General features: G+C 41.4%; 1 long non-coding RNA gene across 1 annotated transcript in view; it reads left to right on the forward strand.

Moving 5' to 3' along the window:
- LOC129867066 (uncharacterized) overlaps positions 1 to 9,551 on the forward strand; it is a 31,949-nt gene that overhangs the window by 1,547 nt on the left and 20,851 nt on the right. Inside the window, exon 2 of the long non-coding RNA XR_008761577.1 lies at positions 2,924 to 2,999. This is a non-coding gene — a long non-coding RNA (uncharacterized LOC129867066). The remainder of the gene's footprint in view (positions 1 to 2,923; positions 3,000 to 9,551) is intronic.

A 9,551-nucleotide genomic window follows, 5' to 3' on the forward strand; every position in this document is an offset into this window, starting at 1 on the left:
ACATCAGTCAAGAAGTTAAATGGCTCTTCCAAATGAACAATGACCCCAAGCATACTTTCAAAGTTGTGGCAAAATGGCTTGAGGACAACAAAGTCAAGGTATTGGAGTGGCCATCACAAAGCCCTGACCACAATCCTATAGAAAATTTGTGGGCAGACCTGAAAAAGTGTGTGCGAGCAAGGATGCCCACAAACCTGACTCAGTTACACCAGCTCTGTCAGGAGGAACTGGCCAAAATTCACCCAACTTATTTTGGGAAGCTTGTGGAAGGGTACGAAAAACGTTTGACCCAAGTTAAACAATTTAAAGGCAATGCTACCAAATACTAATTTAGTGTATGTAAACTTCGGACCCACTGGGAATGTGATGAAAGAAATAAAAGCTGAAATAAATCATTCTCTCTACTATTATTCTGGCGTTTCACATTCTTAAAATGAAGTGGTGATCCTAACTGACCTAAGACAGGGAATCTTTACTAAGATTGAATGTCAGGAATTGTGAAAAACTGAGTTTAAATGTATTTGGCTAAGGTGTATGTAAACTTATGACTTCAACTGTAACAATGTAGTCATTTGCAGTCACAGCTTAGGTCTGCCCATCATTGATAGCCATTGAGAAGCAGCATTTTAACATTGATGTAGCAGCACACACATGAAAGGCTGCCACCCAAGTGTGAAAATAATGGCTTTAGAAGTGCCGGATGCTGGCCCGTCTCAAACACAGCTGGTGGAGCGGGTGCCTGCCTCGCTGCAGCAAGAGGCCTATGGTCAATTAATACAACTAGTCAGTTGACATCAGTAAGACAGACTGCAGTTTTGTAGAATGATTTACTGTGCTGACATAGTAGATAGAACCACTATCGAAGGCCCACTGTATTTTTTTGCTTTAAGATATAAAGATGTCAAGCTCATTGTATTTCATCTGTCATTGTCAGATGCAATCAGCCATATTATTACACAGAGTAAAAGAAAGGATCAATAAATCCTCCCTGTGGCTCCATGTGATTTCCTTTAATTTGCTTTCACCACTGAATACTGACATGAGGAATCTCATTATGTTTCATTTAATCCATTATACCAAGTCTGTCAGGTCTACACCCACAGAAAACTCCAGCCAATGAAACAGAAACTGGAGGTGAAAATCGGATTTGGAAAAGGTCCAACTGTCAGCTCAGGATATTCCTTTTAATTATCATGAAAGGAGATCATGAGTCGCTGATACTAGCGAAACCATTTATTTTCCAATTTGTTCATGTAAAAAGGAGTAATAAATCAAATGGTTACGTACTACTTTATTTTATGTTTACTCAATTCATCTATGCATGACCCAAAAATACAAAAATAGCCATAATAAACAAACCATGTCATTTTTGCTCACTACGACGGAAAGTGTCTCTGACAATAAAGTCTAGATGTGGTTATTCAACTCAAGGGGGATTGTCCAAATGTCCTATACTGCATTAACTAGCCCATGCTATCTATTGTGCCATATAAAATTACGGAAAACATTACAGCGCAGCATTAATAGTGTTTCATTATATGAGGAATCCAGATGTAATGATGTAGACACTGCTCTATCAAGTAGTATTACCTTGTAATAGTATCACCCTGCTCTATACCTTACATTTCTAAAAGTGTCTCTGACACTGTTTTGAAAAGGAAATATTTCTGATTGCACTTTCAAAGCTTTATCAAATTTATTTTGCTTAAAGGTTAAGGTGGCAGATAAGATGTTGGAAGGGTCAGGCTAATATATGAAACACCTTTGTAATGTGTATGTCAGGCATTTATATGCAAGGTAAAAGTAAAGACCCCTATATTTGACATCATTCTAGCTCTATAAATGATATCTTTAAATCCCAATTTGTGTGTAAATGTCACCTTGGCTATACACGATAATCAACCTTACATAACAGACTGGGGTCATACATGGGACAACAAAATAAAAACAATGGTGGCAACAGAAGATAAATAAACCAGGGTAATTAATATGGGTACTGTTAGGTTAATGCCTCCTCTCAATGTTTTTACTTTCCCCATCATCAGTGAAAAAGGAGGAATGAGCCACCAGAGAGCTATACAGGAAAGAGTAACTGTCTTCCTTATGTTCAAAGTTCAACTGCAAGAACATCATGTGTCTGGGTTTGTTTATAAAGTTATTTTTCAGCACATCGCTAAGATCACAACAATTTTGCACGCTATTTGTGCCTCCCTTGCATTTGGCCGCAAATTAAATATTAAGTATTGTATGACACTAAACAATAACCTTTTTTCAAAAACAGTATTAATTTAATTTGCTTATCATTAGAACCTCTCGTAAATCTAAGCTTGTGATGACAGCCTCTGTTTGGATACAGGTTTGTTTACATTCTCAGCCATCGCTCTGTTTTTGCTTGGTGGATATTCCAGATTCTGATTTGTTTGCACAGGAATGCAAATAGGTGCAGAACCCTCATAATGTTAAGTTTCACCTAATACCAAACATTGAACAGTAACAATCAGTCATACAAGTTTTTTCAATTTGTAATGTGTTACTTTAAGTGGTAAATTGACCACTGAACTATGTATTGACAGAACAAGTGTTTAGGGGATTATAGAGGTACAGAGATAATTATTCAGGATTCTCTAACAAATTACAGAGATTATTTCTTAAATGAGTGTTTACATTGACTTGAATATGACGGGATGCTAGCATTTTGACTGCCTAATGGCTGCCTAGCCCACCTGTCTACTACCTAGCATAACAACAAGGTGCCAAAAGTGAATCAGGCAGTTGTCAGTGAGCTGAATATCTGCTGAGGTGTCTGTGCATTTTGCAGACATACACCAGACAGATTTGTCAGGACTGTCAGAGAAGCACACCCCCTCCTGTGATTGTTGTGCCAACTGAAATAAATATGTTTATTTATCTCTCTTTCACACAGCGTTTAACAAGATAATCCCTACTCCTGTGGACTTCATGAAAAATGCATTAACTTAATCCATGACAACAGTTGACAGGTGAGAGTACGGCAATTATTTAAGTGTAATTCTCCTCACAAATTAGAAGAACAATAGATATTAATAAATAAAGAGTTGCATTTGATAATATGTAACCTTCATAAAATGCAGTGCTACAATACAGTAAATGTTATCAAGAGACTTCCTCTGTTTTTCTATCAATGGGCGATAAGAAATTATGTGGTCATTAATTGTGTTGAACGGGCAAAGAAACATACCAACAGCCATAGGCCACTGGTTCCACTGGTCAATTTTTCCCAAAGCTCACATCTGAACTGACATCTTTATCATGACATGTCAAGAAAGAGACAGAGAGGTGATGGAGGCACCACGAGTGACCAATGATGAGCAATGGCAGTAGAGAAGCCATGCTTGAGACTGTTTGCAATTTAGGCATTAATACTGACAGTGATTTGCATTGTACACTGCATGACCAAAAGTATGAGGACACCTGGTTGTCGAACATCTCGTTCCAAAATAATGAGCATTACTATAGAGTTGGTCCCCTCTTTGCTGCTATAACAGCCTCCACTCTTCTGGAAAGGCTTTCCACTAGATGTTGGAACATTGCTACTGGGACTTGCTTGCATTCAGCCACAAGAGCATTAGTGAGTTCGGCACTGATGTTGGGCGATGAGGCCTGGCTCGCAGTTGCCATCCCAATTCATCCCAAAGGTGTTTGATGGGGTTGAGTTCAGGGCTCTGATCTCGATTAACCAGGGCTCTGATCTCGACAAACCATTTCTGTACGGACCTCACTTTGAGCACAGAGGCATTGTCATGATGAAACAGGAAAAGGCCTTTCTCAAACAGAATCGTCTAGAATGTCATTGTATGCTGTAACGTTAAGATTTTCCTTCACTGGAAATAAGGGGTTTAGCCTGAACCATGAAAAACAGCCTCAGACCATTATTCCTCTTCCACCAAACTTTACAGTTGGCACTATGCATTCAGGCAGGTAGAGTTCTCCTGGCATCCGCCAAACCCAGATTTGTCTGTCAGACTGGCAGATGGTGAAGCGTTATTCATTAATCCAGAAAACGCGTTTCCACTGGTCCAGAGTCCAATGGCTGCTAACTTTACACAACTCCAGCCGACACTTGGTATTGTGCATGGTGATCTTAGGCTTGTGCGGCTGCTCAGCCATGGAAACCCATTTCATGAAGCTCCAGACGAACAGTTTTTGTGCTGATGTTGCTTCCAGAGGCAGTTTGGAACTCAGTAGTGAATGTTGCAACCGAGAACAGGCAATTTTTAGACGTTTCACAATAACACTTATAGTTGACTGGGGCAGCTTTAGCAGGGCAGAAATTTGACGAACTGACTTGTTGGAAAGGTGGCATCCTATGACGGTGCCACGTTGAAAGTCACTGAGCTCTTCAATAAGGCCATTCTACTGCCAATGTTTGTCTATGGAGATTACATGGCGGTGTGCCCAATTTTATACACCTATCAGCAACAGGTGTGGCTGAAACAGCCAAATCCACTAATTTGAAGGGGTGTCCACATACCCCTGGCCATGTAGTGTATCTTTATTTGTCCTCTGATCCATGAGTCAAACTATTGATGCCAGTGTTGTGAGTCAAACAATAGGCTTCTGCCAAAAATGTTAGTCACTCGGATATGACACTGTATAAGGGTGTGAGATCAGATCACAGAGATGACGACATACATTCTAGTCAGAGCATGAGGAAAACACCACAGGTACATTTTGTTTTCTTTTCATACATTTTAGAAGGATTCTATTATGGTATTATTGACTGTATTATTAAATCATGAGGAAGAAAAATATAATTTGCTTACATACTAAAAAACAAACATGTTTCAAGACAAAGTGGATATGAAAAGGAAATGTGTTCTATCAAGAAGTTAAATAGACATTAAAATCTGATTTCATTGTTACCAGTTTGACCTGGAGGCCTTCACAGAGTGTAAACACACTAGACTGATATGGACTGCATATATTCCACATACATTATGTATTAGGCGCCTTGTTCAGCTGAATAAAGAATTGTGTGCTGTTTCCCAATCTGAATATCAGATATCAAACTAAATTGAATAAAACGGCAAACAAAGAAAAATGAAGACGAGTCCATGTCTTCTCTTCACAGCTGGTGTACAAACTCAAATGAAATTGGACTCAAAGGTATCATAGACTGGATGAATGACATCTGAAATGAGGGGGGGATGCCCAGCATCATTGTCATTGATAATGAGATGTTAGAATTAATTTAATCTATTTGCTGGTGTTATGTAGAGAGCAGGCACTGCATAGAATTACTCAGACGTAGTCAGTAACAATGTGACATGCAGGAAAGCCGTAAATTGGCAGAACCTTACACAGAGGTACGGAGTAGAATGCTTACACCCTCATTAAAAAAACACATTCTCATTCTAGGCAGTGAAGGTTAATCTTTTTTTTTAAAGCCCAGACACTGATCCAGTGAGAATTATGTGCAATGTTTAATTCTAGACATGTACCAAACCGGACGAGGGAATGTGTATGGACTGCGAGTATAAACAGTCCTGATGCAAAATAGAGAATATCAGACTGAATGACACTGCATGTCAAACTTAATGACCATTAGGAACATTGGTAAGTGCAGAGCCATACACAGCGAACAGAATGGTCCTTGGAATAATGCATGTGGTTTGTCAAAAACATTGCATTGCAGTATGGGTTGGAGGCCTGCTGCTATTTGCATGTTTAGTCTTGTTAATTTATCCCACAGTACAGAGGCTTATCTCAATAAAACAGCTGTCTTGTGAATTTCTTGCTGCATAACATCTCCCAAATGGAAAGGGCAGATCCCAATTCTCTCAAGACATGGACTATATATTCCCACATTTAGATGAGCTGCCACTTTGCACAGACTTTGGAATGCACATTATCATAGATGGCTGTCTTTAGTCAAATGATATATAAGGGAAATTAGTTCACTGACAGTCCCAAAATTAACAGTAGAATTAACATTGACACCATGCCAATCTTTGGTTTCGTTGTCATAGAAACAGCCTGTGTTGCCATTTTGTGTTTAGTATTTGATCAAACATTCATATCGCTTCATCCCAAATGTTGGTACACATTGCAGAAATTATACATGTGGGTGAAAGAGGTAAAGATCATTATTTGTCATTCATGTGAGCGGGGAAATTACAGTGCAATACAGATTATGTCAACAGAACCCACCTTGCATGGAGACTGCAGATAATCCACAAAATATGACTGGATAAATATGAATCTTTAACTCTGATCTGTGTAAGCTGTTGTATTATGAATCATACATAGAGACCTGTCATGCTTCTCCAAGCTATTACTAAATCTCTATAAAAATACATTTCAATAGACTAGACTTTATGTGGAACCTGTAAACATTAGGAACAACTGCTCTTTCCATGACATAGACTGACCAGGTGAATCCAGGTGAAAGCTATGATCCCTTATTGATGTCACCTATTAAATCCACTTCAATCAGTGTAGATAAAGGGGAGGAGACAGGTTAAATAAGGATTGTTGAGCCTTGAGACAATTGAGATATTTATTGTGTGTGCGCACCATTCAGAGGGTGAATGGGCAAGACAAAAGATTTATAAGTGCCTAGCAGGTGCCAGGCACACCGGTATGAGTATGTCAGGGTACTGCAACGCTGCTGGGTTTTTCAATCACAACAGTTTCCTGTGTGCATCAAGAATGGTCCACCATCCAAAGGTCATCCAGCCAACTTGATAAAATTGTGGGAAGCATTGGAGTCAATATGAGCCAGCATCCCTGTGGAACGCTTTCGACACCTTGTAGAGTCCATGTCCCGATGAATTGAGGCTGTTCAACTCAACTCAACTCAATATTAGGAAGGTATTCCTAATGTTTAGTCCACATAGAACACTTTTTGTTTCTCAGTAGAACCCTTTTTGGTTCCAGGTAGAATTATTTTGGCTTCCATGTAGAACCCTCTGTGGAAAGGGTTCTACATGGAACTCAAAAAGCTTCCACCTGGAACAAAAAAGGGTTCTTTAAAGGATTATCTTATGGGGACAGCCGAAGAACCGCTTTAGGTTCTTTAGGTAGATAGCACCCTTTCTTTCTAAGAATATACACTCAGTGTATATTTTGCATTGGCTTTCAACAGAGGCAGATCTAGAAATGACAACATTTGCTGAGTAATGCATTATCTTAGTTGAACCTTTTCCCTCTCTACGTGTGACTATCGTCCGGACTGAATCAATAATAAACAGACACCAATGCCTGCTCTATGTGTTAGAGAGGCATATTTAAGATGGTGCAGAAGAGGATGGCTGACGTTTTATATGCTCCTGACCAATTGTGCTATTTTGTTAGTTCATTGTTTGTAACTTATTTTTTTACTTATTTTGTACATAATGTTGCTGCTACCATCTCTTATGACCGAAAATAACTTCTGGACATCTGAACAGCGATTACTCACCACGAACAGGAAGAAGCTTTTTCCTTTAATGAGTCCGAAGCTAAGGATATACTGCTCTCCTGGGACAGGCCCAGATCCCCGCCATTTGCGTGAAGAAAAGACGGAGGAAAAGAAGACGCTGATCGGGCTGCCTTTTGAGAAACCGTTGACAAGCGAGTAAACTCCTACTGCCTTCCGTTCTACCTGCGAACATGCAGTCAATGGAAAATAGTGGTCATCCGCGTCAGATAAGCTAAGCTACAGGACTGTTTAGCTAGCACAGACTGGTATATGTTCCGGGATTCATCCAATGGCATTGAGGAGTATACCACCTCAGTCACCGGTTTAATCAATAAGTGCATCGACGACGTCGTCCCCACAGTGACCGTACGTTCATATCCCAACCAGAAGCCATGGATTACAGGCAACATCCGCATCGAGCTAAAGGCTTTCAAGGAGCGGGACACTAATCCGGGCGCTTATAAGAAATCCCGCTAAACCCTCAGACGAACCATCAAACTAGCAAAGCATCAATACGGGATTCAGATTGAATCCTACTACCCCCGCTCTGACGCTCGTCGGATGTGGCAGGGCTTGAAAACTATTACGGACTACAAAAAGAAACCCAGACGTGAGCTGCACAGTGACGCGAGCCTACCAGATGCGCTAAATGCCCTTTATGCTCGCTTCGAGGAAAGCAACACTGAAGCATGCATGAGAGCACCAGCTGTTCTGGATGACTGTGTGATAACGCTCTCGGTAGCCGATGTGAGCAAGACCTTTAAACAGGTCAACATTCATAAAACTGCGGCCAGATAGATTACCAGAACGTGTACTCAAAGCATGCATGGACCAACTGGCAAGTGTCTTCACTGACATTTTCAACCTCTCGCTGACTGTCTTTAATACCTGACTGAGCCTTTAATACATGTTTCAAAGCAGACCACCATAGTCCCTGTGCCCAAGGAAGTGAAGGTAACCTGCCTAAATGATTACTGCCCCGTAGAACTCACGTCGGTAGCCATGAAGTGCTTTGAAAGGCTGGTCATGGCTCACATCAACAGCATCCTCCCGGATACCCTAGACCCACTCCAATTCGCATACCGCCACAACAGATACACAGATGACGCAAAGTCAATCGCACTCCACACTGCCCTTTCCCACCTGGACAAAAGGAACACCTATGTGAGAATGTTGTGCATTGACTACAGCTCAGCGTTCAACACCATAGTGCCCACGAAGCTCATCACTAAGCTAAGGACCCTGGGACTAAACACCTCCCTGTGTAACTGGATCCTGGACTTTCTGACGGGCCCCCCCGGTTGGTAAGGATAGGCAAAGTCTGCCACGCTGATCCTCAACACTGGGGCCCCTCAGGGGTGTGTACTTAGTCCCCTCCTGTACTCCCTGTTCACCCACGACTGTGTGGCCTAACATGACGCCATCACCATATATAAGTTTGCTGATGAGCCCTACAGTGGTAGGCCTGATCACCGATAACGATGAGACAGCCTATAGGGAGGAGGTCAGAGAACTGGCAGTGTGTTTTGTTCCCCCTCAGGAGACTGAAAAGATTTGGCATGGGTCCCCAGATCCTCAACAAGTTCTGCAGCTGCACCATCGAGAGCATCCTGACCAGTGGCATCGCCGCCTGGTATGGCAACAGTTGACCGTAAGGCGCCCCAGAGGGTAATGCGAACGACCCAGTACATCACTGGGGCCAAGCTTCCTGACATCGAGGACCTATATAATAGGTGGTGTCAGAGGAAAGCCCATAAAATTGTCAGAGACTCCAGTCACCCAGGTCAGATACTGTTTTCTCTGCTTCCGCACGGCAAGTGGTACCGGAGCGCCAAGTCTAGGACCAAAGCGCTACTTAATAGCTTCCATTCAGCAGCCATAAGACTGCTGAACATTTAATCAAATGGCCACCGGACTATTACATTGACCCCCCCTCCATTTCTTTTGCACACTGCTGCTACTCGCTGTTTATTATCTATGCATAGTCACTTCACCCCTACCTACATGTACAAATTACCTCAACTATTTGGTAAATATTTTCTCTCTTCTTGAACTGCACTATTAGTTAAGGGCTTGTAAGTAATTATTTCACGATATGGTCTACACTTGC

This window comes from Salvelinus fontinalis, chromosome 12 (assembly GCF_029448725.1).
Source record: "Salvelinus fontinalis isolate EN_2023a chromosome 12, ASM2944872v1, whole genome shotgun sequence".
NCBI classification, from domain to species: domain Eukaryota; kingdom Metazoa; phylum Chordata; class Actinopteri; order Salmoniformes; family Salmonidae; genus Salvelinus; species Salvelinus fontinalis.